The sequence below is a fragment of the Leucoraja erinacea genome, chromosome 4 (genome assembly GCF_028641065.1).
Source record: "Leucoraja erinacea ecotype New England chromosome 4, Leri_hhj_1, whole genome shotgun sequence".
NCBI lineage: Eukaryota > Metazoa > Chordata > Chondrichthyes > Rajiformes > Rajidae > Leucoraja > Leucoraja erinaceus.
This window is the reverse complement of record NC_073380.1, coordinates 73,352,983-73,377,430: the sequence shown is the minus strand read 5'-3', so window position 1 is coordinate 73,377,430 and position 24,448 is coordinate 73,352,983.

The window sequence follows — 24,448 nt, the reverse complement described above, 5'->3', positions numbered from 1 at the left end:
TGTTTTTGGTCCACTAAGAGCAATGGAGCAGCTATGTATTTAAATAACTGATTAAATTAGAGGAGGGCAATAAAATAACTTGCCAATAACGCCGAATGGAGCAGTCATTGGCTGTGGCTGAAGAGGAAAGATGCTGTCTTGGCTGCCACGTGACCATCTAGAGGCTAACCATAAGACACACACCTAGGTCTGATCAACCTGCGATGGGCCTGCCTCGACTGAGGGTGTCTTGTGATAAAAGGCCGAAACACCCAGTGACGTTGAGGTACACAACTGAAGACATGTCTGATTGGTGGCAAAATCACCCAAGAATGTCAATTGTAGTGAAAAATCTTAGGGATCGTAACATCCAGTCCTTCTAATCAATCTGAACATCTGGATCAAACCAGTGACCACTGCGAAAGGGCAGCTGACAACCAGGAAAAGACCTAGTGACAGCCTGGAGAGACTGCTGCTGTCCCACCGGGGCTGGCATGGGCTAGCTCCTCATGTCAACAGGATTCATCGCTAATCAGCATTTTGGACCCACCCTTATATTGCTACGAAAAAGACAAGATGAAGAATATCCCTTGAGTCTGCGAGAATGGGGGCGCAAGATGACTCATCGACAGACCACACGGCATCAGACCTAGGAATGGAATCGACTATGAATAAGACATCTAGCACAGCAATTGACAGAGCAGCAGCACCGGCAGGACATAAGCTACGAAGTTGTATCTGTGGTTGGGAAAAGATAACATCAGAGTGGGATCTCAAGATCCACCAGGGCAGGAAAAAGTGCCTGAGAGAGGTTGGTGAGGGGCCTCACATTGACCATTACTTTCTAAGAGGTAGGCCATATCAGTCGAGTGAAGCCCAGTGGCAGGATAACCACCACTGTCCACAGGGTATCAACACCCCAGGCAAAGCTCAACCAGGTACAGTACCACAACGACACGAGTCCAGAGCCCAACCAGCCACAGTCAACGGTAGAGAGGAAGATGGAAGGAAAAAAGCCTCAAATCTTGTGGCCTAAATCCTGCCAGAGGAAAGAGTGGGAGACCATTAACACTGACCCTGTCCATCTTCTGGAAGGATTGAAGGGATGTGTGGAAAGAAAACTGGAGAAGATGGGAGACACCACAAAAAACTATGGGGCGGAGAGATTTGGGGTGCAGGTCATGAAACAGAGGACCCAGAATGAACCAGCACTCCAATACAAGTCCAGGTGGCAGCAGGAGATCAAAAGACTGGTGAAAGAAAGGAGGGAGCTGTGAAAACAATGGAGGAAGGCCACTGAGACATAAAGGAAAGGACTCGAGGCACTGCAGGCAGAAATAAAGCAGTGCCTGGCAATCCTATGAAGAGCAGAATGCCTGAGAAAGCAACACAAGAAGAATAAAAAGGCGAGGACAAGTTTCTACACAGATCCATATAGGTTTGTCAAAAGCCTCTTTGTCAAGGAGAAGAGCGGGATCCTGAGAGTACCTGTAAGGGAACAGGAGGAGCACCTGAGGAAAATGTACTCTGACAACCTGAGGCATGAGCCAGTCATCTTTCCAGATGACATGCCACCTATCCACCCACCTGAGCACCAGATGGACACAAGGCCTACATGGAAGGAGGTGGAGAGCACAGTAAAACGGTCAAGAACAGCATCAGCCCCAGGTCCCAATGGTATTCCTTGCAGGCTCTATAAGAACACCCCTGGTGCACTGAAATACCTTTGGAAGTTAATGAAAGTGGCATGGGGGAAAGGAATCATACCTAAGGCATGGCGAAGGGCAGGAGGGATCTTAATTCCCAAAGCAAAGAACTCCTCAACAATTAGCCAATTCCGCCAGATCAGCCTTCTGAACGTGGAAGGAAAGGTCTTCTTTGGGGTTGTGGCCCAAAGACTCTCAGCATTTTTGCAGAGCAACAACTTCATTGACACGTCAGTGCAGAAAGTAGGGGTATGTGATTTCTCAGGATGTCTGGAACATGCAAACGTCTCCTGGCACCAGATACAAACTACCAAGTAGGAAAAGAGAGATCTGCATGTGGTTTTCTTAGATCTTGCCAATGCCTTTGGTTTGGTGCCCCATGAGACTCTTTGGGCAGCTTTTAACTTCTTCCAGGTCCCAGAGGTCATCACAAAGCTGGTAAAAGCTTACTTCCAGGACCTCCAGTTCTGCGTCACAACACAGAACAACACCACCACCTGGCAGCACCTTGAGGTAGGCATAATGGCAGGCTGTACTGTATTTCTATTCTGGTTTTCACCATGGCAATAGTGCTCATCATTTGAGCATCACGATGGGTGGTCAGAGAGGAACGCTTGAAGAGTGGGCTGCGTCTTCCTCCAATCAGGGCGTACATGGATGACATGACCACAATAGCAACAAAAGCATGCACCAAATGCCTGCTGGATAAACTCCCGGAAAACATCAAATGGGCACGAATGGAGATTAAACCCAGCAAATCCTGCAGTATTTCCATCATCAAAGGCCGGCTTACTGACGAAAGGTTCTGCATCAATAACAAGATAATACCAACTGTCCTGGAGAAGCCTGTCAAAAGCCTCGGGCAATGGTACACCGCACACCTCAAGGATGCAGAGCAGGTGGAACAACTCAGGCAGGATACAATCAGTGGCCTCAAGCAAATCAACAACACTGCTCTCCCAGGGAAGCTGAAACTTTGGTGCCTTCAAATCGGTCTACTGCCCCGACTCATGTGGCCAATTACCATCTACGAGGTCACTTTATCCCATGTCAACCAGCTGGAGAGACTGGTGAACTCACAAGTGAGGAAGTGGCTTGGGCTACCGAGATGCTTCGGAAGCATAGGACTCTATGAGAATGGAGCCCTCTCACTGCCAGTCTCAAGCCTGGTGGAGGAATACAATTGTGCCAAAATGAGGCTGGACATGACACTAACAGAATCATGGGACCCAATAATAAGAGGTGTTGCTCCAACCCTAGCTACAGGGAAGAAATGGACTCCAGCAGCAGTGGTACTGGATGCAAAATCTGCCCTCCGACTCCCTGACACAGTGGGCCATGTCTAACAAGGCTGAGGGGGCTTTGGCCTGGGAGCAATGAAACCTACCTGGCAAAAGGCTACTCCAGCTGAACGTCGGTACCTGGTGGTGGAGGAGGTGTGCCACCAGGAAGAAGCAGCCAGGTGTGCCCAAGCCATATCCCAAGCCAAACAAGACCGCAGGATGATGTGGGATGGCGTTGAGCGGAGCAAGATCACATGGAGAGAGTTGTGGAGCATAGAGTGAAATAAGTTGAGCTTCATTATCAGAGCCACATATAACGTCCATCCCTCTCCCACAAACATAAATCATTGGCTGGGAGAGAATCCAGCCTGCCCCCTGTGTGCAGTTCCAGCAAATATCCGGAAGTGGTGGCGCTGTTAACAGCTGCGGCTCGCCTGCAGTCCGTCTGTCTTTACTCTTTTCTGTTGGTTTTTCTGTCTTGTTTTGGTTAAGTTTTGGTTTGTTGTGTTGTGTTAGAGGGGGTGAAACATGTTCTCTGTCTCTTCCTTCGGGGGAATGCGACTTTTTCGTGTCGTATCCCCCTTCTCTGCCTCCGTCTGTGCTGAGGCCTAATGGCGGAGCTGGCGGCCTCCAACCTGCGACCGACCCCGAGGCTCCAGAGGCAGAGCCAGCCAGGACTCACCAACGAGAGGCTGGCCGTCTTTGGGGCCAAGGCAGCGGTGGCCCGACTTGCTGGTGCGGCGTTCTGGCTTTCGGTGGCGGCCTGGAGCTGATGCAGCAGGGCTCGGAGCTGAGACTGTGGGACCCGGAGCTGGGGCAGCGGCCTGGAGCTAGGGCTGCTGCCCAGAGCTGGGGCGGCGGCCTGGGGCGGAGACTGCGGGACCTGGAACGGCGACTGCGGGACCCGGAGCTGGGGCGGCGGCCTGGAGCTGGGGCGGTGGCCCGGAGCGGAGACTGCGGGATCCGGAGCTGAGGCGGCGGCCCGGAGCAGAGACTGAGACGGGACCTGGAGCTGGGGCGGCTGCCCGGAGCTGATGCTGTGGCGGGCCGTCTCGGAGCGGAGACGGCGTTCCGGCTTTCGGCGGCGGCGACATCACCATGGAGGTCCGCTGGACTGGAGAGCGGCATCTTCGGCCTGGATCGATCGCCTCAGCGCAGAAGGAGAACAAGGAGGGAAGAGACGGAGACTAAGACTTTGCCTCCATCACAGTGAGGATGTGCTTGGTGAACTCACTGTGGTGGATGTTTAATTTGTGTTTATTGTATGTTTTGTTATTATTGATTCTGTGTATGACTGCAGGCAACATAATTTTGTTCAGACCGAAAGGTCTGAATGACAATAAAGGATCTATCTATCTATCTCAAGCACATCCTGGTCGGTTGTAAGACCAGCCTAACACAAGGCAGATACACATGACGACACAACCAGGTACTGAGGTGTTTGGCAGCTGAACTCGAGTGCAAGAGAGTTAGCACCAACGACATGCCTATCAATGCCCAGATAACATTCTCGCAAATACCATCCTTCATCCCGGAAGGAGAGAAACGGAGGACTAACCCCTCGCCTCTCAACTCATGCCCACTGAACGCAGTCAGGGACTGAGAAATGCGTGTGAACCTAGGTGCGCTTTAATTCCCAGTTGAAATCACAACTACCAACCTGCAACCAGTCCTTGTTCTCTGGTCCAACTCCTGTCAGCGTGTTTTCATCATTGAGCTGACGGTCCCATGGGAGGAGGCTGTGGACGAGGCTTATGAAAGAAAAAAGCTTTGATATTCAAACCTTGCAGCAGAGGCAGATGAGAGAGGTTGGATTGTAAGGCTGTGTCCAGTGGAGGTGGGGATGCAGGGGCTTTGTAGCCCGTTCCACCGCAAGGCTCTTGAGGGAAGTAGGAGTCAGAGGGCAGGCACAATGGAGGTCAATAAAATAACTTGCCAATGCCACCAAATGGAGCAGTCACTGGCTGTGGCTGAAGAGGAAAGATGCTGTCTTGGCTGCCACGTGACCATCTAGAGGCTAACCATAAGACACACACCCAGGTCTGATCAACCTGCGGTGGGCCTGCCTCGACTGAGGGTGTCTCGTGTTAAAAGGCCAAAACACCCAGTGACGTTGAGGTACACAACTGAAGATGTGTCTGATTGATAGCAAATTCACCTAGTGGTCATCCCCAAGAATGCCAGTTGTAGTGAAAAATCTTAGGGATTGTAACATCCAGTCCTACTAATCAATCAGATGATCAACTTAAGATAGACAAGTGTTTAAGAAAGAAGTGCAGATGCTGGAAAAAATCTAAGGTAGACAAAATATGCTGGAGAAATTCAGCGGGTGAGGCAGCATCGATGGAGAGAAAGAATTGGCGACGTTTTGGGTCGAGACCCATCTTCAGACTGATGTGGGGGGGGGGGGAGAAAGGAAGTAGGCAAAGACAGTGGACTTGTGGAAGAACTGGAAAGGGGGAGGGGAAGAAGGGAGAAAGCAAGGGCTATCTGAAATTAGAGCTCAATGTTCATACCACTGGGGTGTAAACTACCCAAGAGAAATATGAGGTGTTCTTCCTCCAATTTGCACTGGGCCTCACTCTGGCAATGGAGGAGGCCCAGGACACAAAGGGCAGATTCGGAATGGGAGGGGGAGATGAAGTACTGAGCAACCGGGCGATCAGGTTGCTTAAGCGGAATAAGCGCAGGTGTCCCGTGAAGTGATCACCGAGCCAGCACTTGTAGAGAAGTTGACACCTGGAACAGCAGATGCAGTAGATGAGGTTGGAGGAGGTGCAGGTGAACCTCTGCCTCACCTGGAAAGAATAATTGGGTCCTTGGATGGAGTCGAGGGGGGAGGTAAAGGGACAAGTGGTTAAGATAGGCAAGTGATTTGTTGGGAACTGTTGGAAATCACTGTGATCCATGACAATAACATCTTCAATAAGAGTCTGCTCCTTGAAGGATTTCACTTTATAATTGATGAGGTGGAAACTAAACTTGGGACACTGATCCACCAGAGCGGGAAAAGATTAGTAAGATATTTTGTTCCAGAATGCAGACACATCCCTGACAATAAGTGCCACAGGTTTGGTCAGTGGAAAGGAAGAGGACAATTAAATTATGAATGAGGCAGATATGGGGATCCAGAACATAATATTGAAGGAACTTCAACTTTGCACTTGTCGAATGGATGCTGTTGTTGTATCTTGTATCTTGTATGGACAAAAAGGAAAGATCGCAGTGAGCATCTGCAAACTGATCACAGCATCATGGCATGGAGACACTGAAGTGGAGGAAATGAGTAACAATATGGTATTGACCTGGGAAGCATAATTAAGTAGATTATCAGTACTTCCTGAGGATTTGAGTTTAGGAGCAAGGAGGTCCTACTGCAGTTATGCAGGGCCCTGGTGAGACTGCACCTGCAGTATTGTATGCTATTTTGGTTTTACTAATTGTAGGAAGGACATTCTTGCTATTGAGGGAGCGCACCATAGGTTCACCAAGTTAATTCCTGGGATAGCGGGACTGGCATACGATGAAAGAATAGATCAACTGGGCTTATATGCACTGGAATTTAGAAGGATGAGAGGAGATCTTATAGAAACATATAAAATTCTTAAAGGATTGGATAGGCTAGATGCAGGAAAAAATATTCCCGATGTTGGGGGAGTCCAGAACCAGGGGTCACAGTTTAAGAATAAGGGGTAGGCTATTTAGGACAGAGATGTTGTAAAACTTTTTCACCCAGAAAGCTGTGAATCTGTGGAATTCTCTGCAACAGAAGGCAGTGGGGGCCAATTCACTGGATGTTTTCAAGAGCGAGGTAGATTTAGCTCTTAGGGGTAACAAAATCAAGGGATATGGGGAGTAAGCAGGAACAGGGTACTGATTTTGGATGATCAACCATCATCATATTGAATGTCGGTGCTGGCTCCAGAGGCTGAATAGCCTACTCCTGCACCTATGTTCTATGTTTCTATGTTTCTAAATGAGCAAGTGCATCAAAGGCTGTGTTGCCTGGCTGATGTTAGTTATTTCCTTGGGATTGTATAGGAAATTGAACAGAAGATATCCGGTTGATGCGCTTTATGTGGGAACCAGGAAAATACAGTAGATAGAACTAAGGAGAATGAGTTGCTCTGGGCAGCCAGGCAACACAATCTTTGATGTTCTTGCTCATTTTAGCAGGAAATGCCAAATGTAAAAGCAAAGAAATACACTATGAATATGAACAATATGAAGAAGGCACCTGACCGGAAAGCACCTGTTCATTCCCTCCACAGGTGCTGTTCATTTCCTCCACAGCTGGATTCCTCCGACACGCTTTGTTTTAACACAGATAATGATTTTAGCAGTAGGCCGCTGCAGCGGTAAGCCGAGGCAGCGGCAGCAGTAGGCCATGACAGCGATAGGCAACGGCAGCGACAGGCCACGGTAGCAGCGGGCAACGGCACTCCAGCCAGACCCCACCTGAAGCTGTCCCCGCCCCCAGCTGGCAGGTGCAAGCCACAGCAGCGGCAGTGGTAGGTAGCGGATGGCCACGGCAACGGTAGGCCATGGCCCCCCGACCCCCTCCACCGGCCCCCAACAGGCCCCGTTTGAAGCCGCCCCCCTCCCTCAGCAGCAGAACGCAACAAGAGATTAAAAAAGAGAGAATGGATTGAATAAATCTCATCTTTAACGTTTAAATTGTTCTTATATTTTAAACGTTATTCACATTTTAAGCTTAAATAAATCACTTTTCCACTTGCTGTGCCTGCACAGTAATACCTGCGTGTTCTATGTCACAATGGGAACCCAATGCGTGGGAATATCTGCGCCACCGGAGAACCACAAAGAGTGAATGGAGCGGTTGAGGAGGGATGGAGTGAGTGTGTGGGGGGGAAGAGCAAGGGGTGGAGTGGGGGGGGGGGGGGGTTGTGAGGGGAGGAGGGGGGGAATCAGGGGCATCACAACGGGAAACCGTCAGCATGCCTGCACTGTTGGTGGCTATGCGTGAGTGGGGGAATATTGCATTGAGGGACCAGGCCTCCCGTGTAATAAAGGGACCCAATGGGTCTCACTTAATCTAGTGAGAGTTAAATGGGGCCTTAGTGAGTCACATTTAAGATAAGACAGGAAGCAGGGAGATAGTAGGACCGCTCAAGGAAAAAGGAGGGAACTTGTACTTGGAGTTAGAAGATGTAGGTGAGATACTTATTGAGTTCTTTGCATCTGGATTCATAAATGAGGCTTTTTTTTCCCCAGGAGTTGGGGGGTTGGGAGAACAGGAGGGGGGGGGGGATGAGGGTGGGATGGGTGGGTGGGGGGGGGGGGGGGGGGATATCAAAGACAAAAGGGCAAAACTTTAAGGAGAACGGAAACGTTTTAAAAAATTGGTGGTAGGTGCTTTTAATACGTATTCTGGTTTGGTGGTGGTGACAGATATGATAGTGGCATTTAAGAGACTTTTAGATAGGCACGTGGATATGTAGGGATTTGAGAGCTATGAATTATATGTGGGTAGATAAGGTTAGTTTCTCTTGCCATTATGGTTGACAAAGACGTTGTGAGCTGATAGGCCAGTTCCTGTAGTATACTTTTCTATGTAACATGTTCCATTACTTTTTCTTCAATGAACGGTAGCCTGAACCGCATGGCTTCCAACACTGGATTGAAATTACATACACTGTACTGAACTAGTGATATCCATTTGGGCACCTAGCTATGTGTCTGGATAGTAAACACAAATATTGTGTTGGTCTTTGCATTGAAAATGTCAGACATTTCACTCCAATTTTCTATTGGGATTCCCCAATTCACATTTCTGCACTCAGCAGAAATGGATTTATGTTCTCTTGGTACAATATAAAGTGTTCCCTGCCCCCCTATGAAACTTCTCATGCCAAAACGCAACTCACAGCATTGATAATCTTTTGTGGGACGCCAGAACTAACTTGAACCTTCCTGAGATGTAGTGGAACTCAACGAAACACCAGAGAAGTGATGTGCCTACTTGATAACCCTAATGATATACTTGCATCTACATGACAATGTTTTAAATGCGCTTGTTAACATGTAGGTAGCTGATTATTGCATATGGAGTTAGTTATTGTCCATAGCATAAGTTTGTAGAATCAGTTTTGATAATAATGTGGCTTATGGCTTGGTTTTCTTGGTCGAGCGCTTATCCTGGTGTTACAGCACAAGTACTTTGTGTTTTAATTGTAATGTAATTCTCTCAAATGATGGTAGATATTACGGTTTTCAACGTTGCCAGCATGAAATCTGTAGTTGTGCAGAGTGCAATGCATATAACAAATTCTTAGTTCCAGAACTCTAAAGTTAATGTCAAATGTGGCACGGTACGATGGCAGCCTCGCCAACAGTCTGTCTCGTCCCTTTCTTCTTTTGTTGTCTATTGTTAAATGCATGTTTTAGTGTATCTTTAGTTTTGTATAATGTGGGGGGTGGGGGGAAACTTTTTAAAATCTCTTTCCTCAAAGTAGATGTAACTTTTTTCCGTAATGTATCTCCGTCCGCACTGCGGCCTAACAACATCGTGGAGCTAGCGGTACCTTTGCTGGGGATCAACTTCTGGAACTCCAACCGTGGGAGCCTGCTGACTTAACGTCGTGGAGCTTGTGATTCCTTGTCAGGGATCGACGGGAGCTCCAAACGCCGGAGCCTGCAGACTTTACATCGTGGACTTGGCAGTTCCTTGGTTAGGGAGCGACTTCGGGAGCTCCTACCGCAGGAGCTTCAACCGCCCTGATCGCGGGAGCTTCGATCGCTGGCTGTGGATGGTTCGACTGCCCCGACCGCGGGAGGAAAGGAGGGAAGAAGATAATACATTATAGCCTTCCATCACACTGTGCTGTGGTGGATGTTTATGTTAATTTTTATGTAGTTGTGTGTCTTGTTGCTTTTTTGGAATGACTATATGGCAAATCAAATTCCTTGTATGTTTTTTACATACTTGGCTAATAAATGAATTACAATACAATACAATACAAAAGTAGAAACCAATATCCCCGGAGCTCAGAAAGAGATTATTTATTTGATTATTTTTAATGCAGCGTTTGTAAAGCAGAAAGTAACCATATAATAATTAATTTCATCTAAGAGATCCAATTATCAGGGGAAACAAAATGGATATCTCAAGTGTGAGGATGTGTAGATGACTGAAAATGTATTATTAATTCCCTTCGACTACCCACATGCTCTTGACTGAAAGAATTTGACATTTGACATTCAATTTTCATTTTTCTTGTCAAAGAATAGCTAGACACTAGCTTTCAGTCATTTTTTAAAATTATGGATGAATAGGTGTTCTAATGCACGATCGACAGGATTGTAGAAAGGCACAAAGAGGAAGAATACAATGTTATGTGTGACAACCTTAAGAAAGAAAATGATCAAAATGTGCCTGAACTGCTACTATGAGCAGTCATTATCATGAAGTTTCTAAAATGCTTCAGTTTCTGACAGCCCCATCCCATACCCTCTCTTTCTCTGAGTCTAGGAAAGAACTGCAGATGCTAGTTTAAAATCAAAAGGAGACACAAAATGCTGGAGTAACTCAGCAGAGAGCTCTGGAGTAAAGGGTCTCGACATTAAACGTCACCCATTCCTTCTCTCCAGAGATGCTGCCTATCCCGCTGAGTTACTCCAGCATTTTATGTCTACCTTTCCTGAGTCTATATCCCAGTCTGCATCTTACTTACTCCGCTGGTCTCTCTTTGGATCTTTTCCCTTTTTAAAGTAATTATAGTATTTTCATGTTTATTTGAAAACTCATCAATGTGCATTAATTTCAGTTTCTGCTGTAAGGAAAGTAAGGTTTTTTTTTTTGAAGCATCATTCACAACCTCGGGACATCCAGTGCTTTGAACACAGCACTATTCTTATAGTGTAGACATTATTGTAATGGAGGAAAGGTGAAAATTAGAAGGCTGACAAACAGCATTTCAGCATTATAGACCATTTGACAGTACCGTTGGTTGAAAGATAAGAGTTGCGAATTGTGAAGCCAGCGGAAGGACCAAGGATGGATAGGCAGGGGAGAGAAATGGGTGCGGGTCCAGGTGGAACACGAGGGGTGGGGAAAAAACAGGGGTTGTGGGGGAGAAAGGGGAGGGAAAGGGGTTGGGAGGTTGTAAGCATCCTTACACCAATCTAAAATTGGATAATTCAATGTTCATACCATTAAGTTGTAAACAGATGTGAGGTGCTGTTCTACGAGCTTGTGTGTTGCCTCACTCTGGCAATAGAGGAGGCCAAGACAGAAAGGTCAATATGGAAATGAGAATAGGTGTTAAAATTGTTTTGCAGATGTAGTATATGAGGTTAGAGGAGGTGCACATGAACTTCTGTCTCACCTGTAAGGATTGCCGGGGGGGGGGGGGGAATAAGGACAGGTATTACATCTCCAGCAGCAGTGGAAAGCACCTTTGGAGGGGGTTGGGCTGGGTGGGAAGAGATGAGCAAAGCAAGGAGTTGTAGAGATAACGGTCTTTGCAGAAATCAGAAAGGGATGGAGAAGGGATTGTGTTGGATGCAGAGATTGAAATGTGATGGCCAGGAGAACAAGAGAGGTACTACATGACACAGATGAGATGAGGATGAAGGGCCCATCTATGACAGCAGGGGACAGCCATGTTTACTAAAGAAAGAGGACATCTCAGATGTTCAAGAATGCTAGGAACTATAGTCAGCGACTGAGAACGCATTCTTGCAAGGCACCGATCTTGAGAATTATTGTGGAAGATATTTACTCACTTGTCCTCACTAATTGTGGTCTATGGATCAGAAAACCAAGGATCCAGTTGCAGAGGGGGAATTCTGACTCCTATGTCCAAGAGTTTGGAGATGAGTTCAATTGGTATTATGGTGTTTACCTGAAGCTATGGTCAATAAATGGGAGATTGAAGCACGAGTACTTGATATCTTGATGTTTCTGAGTGTATGTTCAAAGAGTCTGCCATGCACCTATTGTGACCGGTCTTTTACCATAATTTTACAATGTCTTTTACCATTAATCAAAGAGATCTCATTTGCAATATGCAAAAGAATAATCATTCTGGGAGATCAAAATTCACACAATTATATTTTACAAAGGTACAATTTTTAGAAATGATGGGCAATTGCATATCAGTTAGGACTGTATTTCCACCACATTGTCAAATCATAGTATTGTGCCTTTGAAATTCATTTAAATGCATTAAAGGAATGGATTTTGAAGGCACTCAAATTCATCCCACGTGATATGATCTCTAGTGAAAGGATGCTTAGAAAAGAAATCTAAGGCAAGATCAATGATGTCAATGTATCTGCATGAGTTTGTAAGGCAACAGGATGTTTAAAAGATCCATGCAAATATTTCACATTCCTTTTTAACCGTTTTAATATATTCTCTTAGACCACAACTGTGTCTTTAATGCCTGGGCCAGATCAGAAACCAAAATGAAGCTGAATTGGACACAAAAATTTGCAAGATCATCTTCTTCCTCGTTTCCGGCCATCTTTTATATCACATATTTACGGTCGGTGAGTGACGGTTGATCGTCGGTGGTTGCAAAATTGGCTACTTCAGTCAGTCAATGAGGTTCAGTTTCTGTCATCAGCATTGCCCGGGATGTGCCACGTGGAGGCTTCTGCTTGCTTCCCCGCAAGATCATGCAGAGCATGGATGAAGTGAACACTCACATTTTAGAGATACAGCATGAAAAGAGTCTGAAGAAGGGTTTTGGCCTGAAACATTGCCTGCTTCCTTCGCTCCATAGATGCTGCTGCACCCGCTGAGTTTCTCCAGCATTTTTGTCTACCTATGAAAATAGGCCCTTTGGCTAACAATGTTACAAAATTTTGAGATTAAAAAAATCAAGTCTGTCATTTATCCCATCAGATAAAGCATAAAAATAAGTTTAATTTGACACCTAATTCACTTTCATATCTTCAGTATTAAAAAAGTAATGGCCATTTTCATACTCGGAAATTAGCATCTTGTTCCCTATTGCTTTTTCATTGACTTAACACAAAAGCTGTGATCGAGAACAGTCAAAAGCCCTTAACTTTCTTAAAAATTAAGAGAACTGAAAGAAATGTTCAGTTATTGTAGATTGAAGCATTCTGAAACAAATATGAAACAATCTTACTTGGATGACTTGTAATTAACGCATATAATTAGTTAGTTACCTAATTGTAGCTAATTACAAAATTCAATTACTAGATCTAAACATCTATCCATTTCTTAAGAATACATTAACATTTTTAAATAGCCTAAGTGTCCAAATAACATTCACACAAGAATTCACAATATAACATAGAAACATAGAAACATAGAAATTAGGTGCAGGAGTAGGCCGTTCGGCCCTTCGAGCCTGCACCGCCATTCAATATGATAATGGCTGATCATCCAACTCAGTATCCCGTACCTGCCTTCTCTCCATACCCCTCTGATCCTCTTAGCCACAAGGGCCACATCTAACTCCCTCTTAAATATAGCCAATGAACTGGCCTCAACTATCCTCTGTGGCAGAGAGTTCCAGAGATTCACCATTCTCTGTGTGAAAAAAGTTCTTCTCATCTCGATTTTAAAGGATTTCCCCCTTATCCTTAAGCTGTGACCCCTTGTCCTGGACTTCCCCAACATCGGGAGCAATCTTCCTGCATCTAGCCTGTCCAACCCCTTAAGAATTTTGTAAGTTTCTATAAGATCCCCTCTCTATCTCCTAAATTCTAGAGAGTATAAACCAAGTCTATCCAGTCTTTCTTCATAAGACAGTCCTGCCATCCCAGGAATCAGTCTGGTGAACCTACTGTGCACTCCCTCTATGGCAAAAACATAATTTTTAAATCTCATTGTCATGGGTTTATAGGCCAAATGGAAGGAATTTAATGTTTAATACCTGTAAATTAATGGCCAGTTAAATCAGCTTGTGAGTGTTTTTTTCTGGAACATGATCAATTGTAGTGTTGCATTTGCAGTGGATTTAAACCCGTATCGGCAGCAAATACATTGCCGGTTCATTCGGGGAAAAAAATCACCGTTTCGCTACTTAAAATGTGAATTAAATGCATCTGAAGAAACACTTTTATACATAAAAATAAACTACTTTATTTTACCTGTCCCCTATGTAAAGTCCGTCCCTGTTGTCGGCGTTGACAGCTTCAGAAGCTGATTTAAAAATCACTCCAGCGAATAACTTGTCGGGCAAATTTTTTTTTTAAACACACAGAACGGCCGTCGGAACTATTCCTCAGCCTACACTAAAACCTACACTACAACAAAATATAATCCAGGACCAGGAGTGAGAAAACCATGTTTTAACCCCCCTCCCCTCAAGCACGCCAAATTCGCGCACACTGCCATTGGCGGAATTGCAGCGCCGCTGAAGGTATTGTAACATACCTACTTTGGCCCATTTTGCTTTGAAGAATTCTCCTCTCTCCTAAGATAGTTTAGCAACCTCCTCTCTCACTGCCCCCCCTCTGTGATTCCCCCTTCCCTCCAACTCTACGACCGCATCTTAACCCAGACCTGTTACCACAGCCACGTTTGCTTTCTTGGGACTTGCCTGTGCCTCCATTTTGAACCTCGTGGTTTCCAGCTCTAGTTCCCTATCTCCCAGTTTGGACCCAACCCGGACTATAGATACCGACTGGCTATCTGCCACCATACACGGCATTTCTCCTTCCGTGCCCTGCGATCTATCCTGGCTGCAATGCGCCGACACCAGCAGGACCTCGCTTTGACTCTCCCGAAACTTCACCCTCACCCAGACCTGCAACGGATCCCAACTCTACTTCATCCTACAGCAGATTCACGCCTTCAACAAACGATTCCTTGCCCATTTGAACACCACCAAGGACCGTAAACACACCAGACTCCAGGCCGCCCCTGCCACCGACGCTTGGTGACTCGACCACCTGCAGGCCCCGGGCCTCAACGCTGGCCCGCGCCGCCTGCCCAAACATCGTGACACCATCTTTGCCGTAGCTCCCCCCTCCCCCCCCCCCCCCCCCCACTCGTAACAAGGACAGAACCCCCCTTGTCCTCACCTTCAAGTTTCAAGGTTCATGAGAATTTATTGTCATGTGTCCTTGATAGGACAATGGAATTCTTGCTTTGCTTCAAAACAACAGAACATAGTAGGCATGACTACAAAACAGATCAGTGTGTTCATATACCCTTACTTAAATATATATACACATGAATAAATAACAGATAATGGACTATTAAAGTTCAGAGATTTGTCCGAGCCAAGTTTAATAACCTGATGGCTGTGGGCAAGTAGCTCACCAGGGGCGCTGCACTACCTACAGCCTGTCTGTTATTTCTATCTTTTTTTTGGTTTTTAGTTAGTCTAAAGTCTTGTGTTGGGGGAAACTTTTACTTTTCTATGTGGGGGAGGGGGGCAGAGTAAGGGCGAAACCGTTTCCCAGTCTCTTCCTGGCGGGGATGCGACTATTTCTCTGAATCGCGTCCTCGCCCCCCCACCTCGCGGCCTACCAGCTGGATCGGAGCGGCCTTTCTTGCCGGGGACCGGGAACCGGTCCAGGGCTGCTATAGCAGCAGTGCAGCTCTGGAGTCACCGCGGAGCGAGCGATGCCTACCTGGGTCGCCGTTTGGAGCTCCGGAGTGTTGGGCCGCTGCTCCAACATCGTGGAGCTCTGGTGTGGAGAGCTTCCAATGTGGACGGCGCTGACCATCATCGTGGAGTCCTGGGGCGCCTTGCAGAGGGTCTCCAGCAGCAGTCTCCACCCGGCGCGGCCTGCGGACTTTGGAAGCCACCGACTCCGGTAGGAGGGGTCCGACTCTGGTGTCCACGCCGCTGAGGACGTCCCACAGCCCCGACGTCGGACTTACAACACCCCTGCGAGCGGTCCTGAACATCGGGCCGCCCGTAGCGGCAACTGCGGAGGGCACAGGGAGGCCCTGACCATGGGGAACAATGGAGAAAAAGACTGACTTTGGTGCCTTCCCACACAGTGGGAAACTTTGATTCTGCTGTTTGGGGATGTTTTATGTCAAAACCTATAGTGTGTTGTATCCCTTTTTTTATTGTATGGCTGTATGGGAATTTTATTTCACTAAGCCATCTGGCACATGTGATGAATAAATCTATCTTGTATCTTGTATTCCTGAACCTGGTCGTTGCAGTCTTCAGGCACTTGTACCTTCTACCTGAAGGTAGCAAGAAGATAAGTGCGTGGCTTGGCTGGTGTGGGTCCTTGATGATACTGCCAGCCTTTTTGAGGCAGCGACTGCGATAGATCCCCTCGATGGAAGGGAGGTCAGAGCCGATGATTGACTGGGCAGTGTTTCCTACTTTTTGTAGTCTTTTCCTCTCCAGGGTGCTCAAGTTGCCGAACCAAGCCACGATGCAACCGGTCAGCATGCTCTCTTCTGGTAGGGTCTTCCACCCTACCAGTCGTCACATACAACAGATAGTCCTCCAACATTTTCACCACCTCCAACGGGATCCCACCACTGGCCATATCTTCCCATCTCCTCCCCTTTCAACTTTCCACAGAGACTGCTCCCTCAGCAACTGCCAGGTCAATTCGTCCCTTCCCCCCCAACCATCCATTCCCCTGGTACTTTCCCTTGCAACTGCAGGAAACGCTACACTTGTCACTTTACCTCCCCCCTCGACTCCATCCAAGGACCCAAGCAGTCTTTCCAGGTGATGCAGAGGATCACCTGCACCTACCCCAACCTCATCTATTGCATCCGCTGTTCTAGGTGTCAACTGCTCTACATCGGTAAGACCAAGCGCAGGCCGATCGCTTCGCCCAACACCTCCGATCAGTTCGCATTAACCAACTTGATCGCCCTGTGGCTCAGTACTTCAACTCCCCCTCCCATTCTGAATCCGACCTTTCTGACCTGGGCCTCCTCCATGGCCAGAGTGAGTCTGACCACAAATTAGAGGAGCAGAACCTCATATTTCGCTTGGGCACTTTACACCCCAGTGGCATGAACACTAACTTCTCCAATTTCAGGTAGTCCTTGCTTTCACCCTCCTTCCCCTCCCCTTCCCAGCTCTCCAAAAGCCTACTGTCTCCACCTCTTCCTTTCTTCTTCCCACCCCCACATCATTCTGAAGAAGGGTCTCTACCTGAAACGTCGCTCCATAGATGCTGCCACTGAGTTTTTCCAGCATTTTTTTCTACCATCAATCACCAGTACACTAGTTCTATGTTATCCCACTTTTTGCATTATCCACACTAATGCCACTTTGCAGGAGCTAATTAACCTACAAACCTGCACGACTTTGAAAATTGGGAGGAAATCAGAGCACCTGGAGAAAACCCACATGGTCAGAACGTAAAATTCTGCACAGCCAGCTTCCAAGGTCAGGATCGAACCCAGTCCTCTGGCACTGTGAGGCATCAGCTCTACCGCTGCACCCCTGTGCCACACACGTTAGAGGATATTAAAACTAGAGGGCATAGGCTTGACGTGAGAGGAGAAAGATTTAAAAGGAACCTCAGTGGCAACGTTTTCACTCAGAGGGCAATCCATATCTTTAATGAGCTACCAGAGGAAGATATAAAAGTGGGTACAGTCATGACTTTTTAAAGACATTTGGACAGATATATGGATTGGGAAGGTTTAAAGGGCTATGGGCCAAATGCATAGAAATGGAACAAACCCAGTATGCCAAATTGGTCGGTATGGATAAGCTGAGCTCAAGGACCTGTTTCCATGCTGTATAGGTTTATGACTATGACTATTTACTTTACCCTGAAGTCAGTTTTGACAGTGCACACTAAGTTTTCTATGGGAGCATCTTCAACATGAGCCCTGTGGAATGATAATGCAAACCTGAAGTAGGCTGTAAATGCGGTAAGTATATCTGATAGACCAGGCAAAGGCTGTCAACTTTCGGAGTAGCTGTGTAAGCTGAACCAAAAAAAAAAAAAATCAATGAGCATGTCTATTTCTTTTCTTGTGAAAAGATAAGACCAGTTGATTTTTAACTTCCATCATATGCCATTCGTCAAAATTAGTTAGTTGTACAGCGACATCCCTCTTCTAATTGCAGAAGGAGTACTTGGGATTCGAGAGGATGTCTGATTTAGATTAACTTATCACCAGCTGTCGACTTTCTCTGCAGCTCTCGGTTACAGTGGGTAACATGCTGAAGTATCTGTGTAATAGCTCAGCATGCCATTTAAGGAATTATGAGATATAGGTGTAACTTACTAACTATCCTGTTGTGCTCAATGACAGACTTCTATTAGTTCTGGGAATTAACATTTACTTTGTGAAGGGTTAGAGGTTTTTTTAATTTTTTTAATTTGATGGGAAATATGGCAGAACAGCATAGCACACTTTTCCATGTGTTCCGAATGGGCCTGCTGAGGAGAATATTAATCTCTAATGACAAGATCAAATGGTCAGGTAACTATGCATATTTTCTTGCTGTGCTTGAATAATTTGAGGTATTTCCTACATATTGAGTAGTAATTGCAATGCTTCATTTTAAGTAATGTTTCATTTAATTTAAACCAGATATATATGTCCCATTGCAAATTATTTTGTGCTTAATTTCATTCCCCCTTATGCCAATTTTTCTACATAATTTTATTTTTGTTCTAAATTTGTTTTTCTTTCTGCTAATACTTTAACATCACTAACATCAGACAATTCATATCAAAATGACCCGGGACATTTTATATCTGAAAAGTTTCAGCAACTATTCATTACAATCGATAATGTTAGCAGTGCCAAAGAGCCGAAATGGGGTGCAAAATATTTATGATAGCCCTCCAGAGACTTCATTAGTGAAATCAATTAGTGCATAGACTAAATAAAGTCGTAGAAGAGCCATGTGCAGATGGAGACGCTTTACTTTAGACTTTAGAGATACAGCGTGGAAACAGGCCCTTCAGCCCATCGTGTCCCGCGCCGATCAGCGATTACCACGTGCACTGGCAATATCCTTAGACAATAAGGACAATTTTACCAAGCCAATTAACCTACAAACCTGCATGTCCTTGGAGTGTGGGAGCAAACCGGAGCACCTGGAGAAAACCCACAGGGTCATAAGGAGAACGAACAAACTCCATGCAGACAGCACCCGTAGTCAGGATTGAACCTCAGGTCTCTGGTTCTGTAAGGCAGCCACTGTGCCACCCCTGTCAAAAGACAGATTGAGTCCATTGGAACCAGTAGCTCCATTCCTCTGCTCTGTCTCTATATCTCTGCAGCCTTTTCTTTCCCCCCTGTTATGTTTATTCTCTTTCTTACTTAACTTTCTTGTTAAGTTTTTTTGTGCACTGGATTCCATAATGTTTATTATTCATCATATGGAAAATTTCCTTCCTCAGATTGCCTTTGGCTTCTTTGTTAATCACTCTTAATCTCCGGTTATTGACTTTGCAGCCACTGGCACTCTAGTCAAATCATTTTCAGTCACATTCAACCTTCACGACAATAGATAGAGTGATCCCAAGTTAACCATCCTCAACATATATCAGTAATCCCTCAATCCTGGAATCATTCTGATTAATCACTACTCTATCCCTTCAGAGCCTTCCTCTCCTTCCTAAAACAACATTCTCCAGGTTGCAGCACTCAATCAATTTATAAGATTTGTATTCTATGTTGTGCCAGTACCAATAAATGGCTAAATTCCCCTTTGTGCATTTTAAATTGTTCTTATATTTTAAACGTTATTCACATTTTAAGCTTAAATAAAACCCTTTCCCACCTGCCGTACCCGTCAGCTGTGCCTGCACAGTAATAGCTTCGTGTTCTATGTCACAATGGGAACCCAATGCGTGGGAATGTCTGCGCCGCCGGAGAACCACAAAGAATGAATGGAGCGGTTGAGGAGGGATGGAGTGAGTGTGTGGGGGGAAGAGCAAGGGGTGGAGTGGGGGGGGGGGGGCGAGGGGAGGAAGGGGGGAATCAGGGGCATCACAACGGGAACCCGTCAGCATGCCTGTACTGTTGGTGGCTATGCGTGAGTGGGGGAATGCATTGAGGGACCAAGCCTCCCGTGTAATAAAGGGACCCAATGGGTCTCACTTAATCTAGTGAGAGTTAAATGGGGCCTTAGTGAGTCACATTTAAGATAAGACAGGAAGCAGGGAGATAGTAGGACCGCTCAAGGAAAAAAGGACGGAATTTGTACTTGGAGTTAGAAGATGTAGGTGAGATACTTTCTGAGTTATTTTCATCTGAGGATTCATAAAGGAGGCTTTTTTCCCAGGAGTTGGGGGGGTTGGGGGAATGGGGGGGGGGGGGGGATTGGATTGGGTGGGGGGGGGGGATATCAAAGACAAAAGGGCATAACTAAGGAGAACGGAAACATTTTTAAAAATTGGTGGCAGGTGCTTTTAATACGTATTCTGGTATGGTGGTGGCGACAGATATGTTAGTGGCATGTAAGAGGCTTTTAGATAGGTACGTGGATATGTAGGGATTTGAGAGCTATGAATTATATGTGGGTAGATAAGGTTAGTTTATCTTGCCATTATGTTTGACCAAGACGTTGTGAGCTGATAGGCCAGTTCCTGTAGTATACTTTTCTATGTAACATGTTCCATTACTTTTTCTTCAATAAACGGTTAGCCTGAAACGCATGGCTTCCAACACTGGATTGAAATTGGAGCACTCAATCGATTTATAAAATTTGTATTCTATGTTGTGCCAGTACCAATAAATGGCTAATTTCCCCTTTGTCCGTCCTTTCTCCCTTTTTTATTTTTATTTTTAGTCCTGTCCGTGGGAACTTTTAATTGGAAGTCTTCTTTTCTGTGGTGGGTGGGGGGGGGAAGGGGGAAACTGTTTTGATCCCAGTCCTACCTGGTCGGAGATGCGGTTTTCTTCCGAACCGCTTCTTCATCCTCTCTGTGCGGCCTACCATCGAGCTGGAGCAGCGCTGGAGCGACAATTTCCTGCCGGGATTACAGCTTCACCAGCGGTGCAGATGCTGGGACACCAACACCAGCACGGAGCGGGCGATGGCTTACCGGATCGCCTTCGGGTAAGCTCCGGGGCACTGGGAACGCCGACTGCAACATCGCTGAGCTGCGGCTGCAGAGCGTCCAGCCGCGGGCGGGCGGCCCAGGATTTCAACAGCGCGGGGCCTGGTGTCCAAGTTCGCCAGTGTCAGAGGTCCGGCCAGCGCGGCCTGAGAACTTTGGACATTGCAGTCTTCAGGGAGGAAGCGGCCGCTTCAGTCCTGGCCGCTGAAGAATGTTCACCCAACGCCGATGATCCAGCTTCGCGGCAGAGGGCCTGAGAACATCGAGTTGGCTGAGGAGGCCACATATAGACCCCGACCTTGGGTGGACTATGAGGGGGAGAACTGGATATTTTTAGTGCCTTCCCTCACAGTGAATTCTGCTGTGGGGGGACGTTTCATGTTGATTTCTATAGTGTACTGTTCTGTGTCTTTTTTTCTTTTTTCTCTTTTTTGTTTTGTATGGATATATTGACATTTGGTCTGTTCTATTAATTTAATCAAACTCTGTAAAGCACTTTGGTTCACATACTGGTTTTGTTGAAAAGTGCTATATAAATAAAGGTTATTATTATTATTATTTGTGCATTTTTATTATGCACAACAGAGAATAGGGCCATCCTAAAGTCCTTTAACGGGACTTTGATGGGATTGTGTAAGATTATATTGGTAGAAGTATTTTTGTCAGTTATGTAAACCAAAGATAGACACAAATGCTGGAGTAACTCAGCAGGCAGTAACTCTGGAGAGAAGGAATGGGTGACTTTTCCTGTCGAGACCCTTCTTCAGTTGTCTTTAGTTTGAAGAAGGGTCTCGACCCAATAGACAACAGACAATAGACAATAAACAATAGGTGCAAGAGTAGGTTATTCGGCCCCTTTGAGCCAGCACCGCTATTCAATGTGATCATGGCAGATTACCCGAAACATTACCCATTCCTTCTCTCCAGAGATGCTGCCTGTCCCGCTGAGTTACTCCAGCAGTTTGTGTCTACCTTCAAAGTAGAGTATGGCACAGTTGTTGAGGCCATGTTCTGGAAGCAAGAGCTTATGTTTAAAATGTTGAGTTGTGGGAGGAAACTGAAGATCTTGGAGAAAACCCATGGGGTCACAGGGAGAACGTACAACTCCATACAGACAGCAACCGTCATCGGAATCAAACCCGGGTCTCGGGCGCTGTAATAGGCCTTTTTCACGGGGCGACTTGACGCAAGATGTAGCCAGAGTGAAGTGGTTGTGGTCTAGCACGATATCACATGATATAATGGGGGGTAGATAAAGAGTTCCCACGGTACTCGGCATTTCTGTTATTTGTGCGAGTGACTTGTCCGTCTCCCGAGCTTTCCCGTTAAATCTTGAATGACATTGTAAACTGTCAAGTGTAATTAAATCATCACGTGGCACAAATGATGTCACTTTTTTTTTCACACACTATAAATATCCTCCCTTGGTTGAATTGGTATATACACACACAAAGCAGAGTTTTACTGTGTATGTGGGAGACACAGATGGAGTGGGCACAGTTACTGAGGCAGAGTCTCTCAGCCTGTGTGAGTGGGAGGGAGGTAGAGAGAGAGAGGCACACACAAGGTGGATGTGAAATCTCACCTGCCTGTTTCAGTGACAGACACCCGCCGCCAGTAAATGAAGACACCCCCATCTGTCCCCCCTCCTCTCCCTCGACTCCCCCACCTTTCCCTCCCAACTCCAGTCCCGTCCCGACCCCCTGGGAAACTGAAGGGAGCAACAATTAACTGCTGCCTGCCCGCTGAGTTAAAGAGTTCCCACGGTAGTAAGACGATGTTAGTTGCGCCCAAGTTTAAATTTCCACGTGTGTTTCAGAGTAAATCAAAAACTGTCTGAATCAGCAAGTTAGACACAAAATGTTGGAGTAACTCAGCGGGCCAAGCAGCATCTCTGGAGAAAAGGAATAGATTCCATTTTTGGTCGGGACCCTTCTTCGGGATGGTTGTAGGGGGGAACTGGAAGCAAGAAAAGACCGGGACAAATCAGGGCCAACAACAGATGACCTCAGCAGGGTATTTTGAAGAGGGGTCCCGACCCGAAATGTCGCCTAACCCTTTCCTCCAGAGATGCTGCCTGGCCCACTGAGTCATTCCAGCACTTTATGTCTATATTTGGTTCCCTCATACGTCAATTGTTGGCTAGGGATAGTGTGATCCCAAGAGGGAACCAGCGTTGCAAACCTTGGACTGGTTAACCGACATTTACTGCATGGGGGGGGGGGGGGGGGGGGGGGGGGGGGGAGGGGGGGAGGGGGGGGGGAGGAGAGAGAGAGAGAGAGAGTGTGAGTTACCTAAAATTAAATAATTCAATGTTCATAGTGAACACGGACACAAAATGTTGGTGTAACTCAGCAGGTAAGTCAGACCTGGGATGAAAAACATAAAAAGCTGGAGTAAGTCAGCGTGCCAGGCAGCATCTCTGGAGAAAAAGTATAGGTGGCGATTCGAATCGGAACCCTTCTTCAGACATCCTAATCAGAATTGAGTCTGAAGATGTGTCTCGTCCCGAAACATCACCTATTTTTCTCCAGAGATGCTGCTTGACTCGCTGAGTTACTCCAACTTTTTGTGTCTGTCTTCGTTTTAAACCAGCATGTGCAGTTCACTCCTTTACACAGGTCTCTGGAGAACATTGATTGGTAGCGTTCCGGACCCTGCTTCGGAAAGGCATCGATCGCTGGTCAGCGAGGACTCCGAGTTGTATCTCTCAAAGAAGTACATGTGAAAAATTTCTCACGGACCATAAAAATGCGGAACCTTTCAGTAAAGCCCCTTTTAAAGATTATAGTTATTTTCTTGAATCTCATTAACATAACTCATGAATAAGTTGATGTCCATATGCAGATGCAAATCTTTATTTTTTAAATTCAATCCCACATAAGACAATTTTTACTCACCGTCTGTCCCCTCTGTCGAGCTTCCGGGTTCACCGTTCGCAGGAGTTCCCACGGTACACGCAAGAGTCAGTACGGATATCGCACTGGCCACTACGTGCATATAATATTGCAATGTTCAACCACAAGTGTACAAGTCACTCTTGGAGAAATTCAAGCTTGTTTGAATTTTCTCCCGAGTCACCAAGTTACACGAGTACCTGCCGTTAGCGCCACGGTGGTCCACAGTGGTCCACGAATGCCATACGGTTATCGCAAGAGGTTCCCATGATGTTCAACTCTGGTTAACTCTTGCGTCAAGTCGCCCTGTGAAAAAGGGGTTTAAGGCAGCAACTTTACCACTACGCCGCCATGGTTTTATTTTTGGTTATAATTTTTAGGTTATCATTTTTTTAAATTGATTAAAAAGTTAATTTCTATTTGCGAAAACAATAGCTATTCTGAGCATGAAGAGATATGCTAAGAATGTTATTGGATTATGTCTGGTAGTTCTCAGGAAACATGGTTTTGCATGTATTATTTATTTTGGAGTGGCTCTGGTTACACTAGATATTACTAAAGAAATATTGTTAATAATGATTCACGACATGGCCCTCTGTTCTGTCTC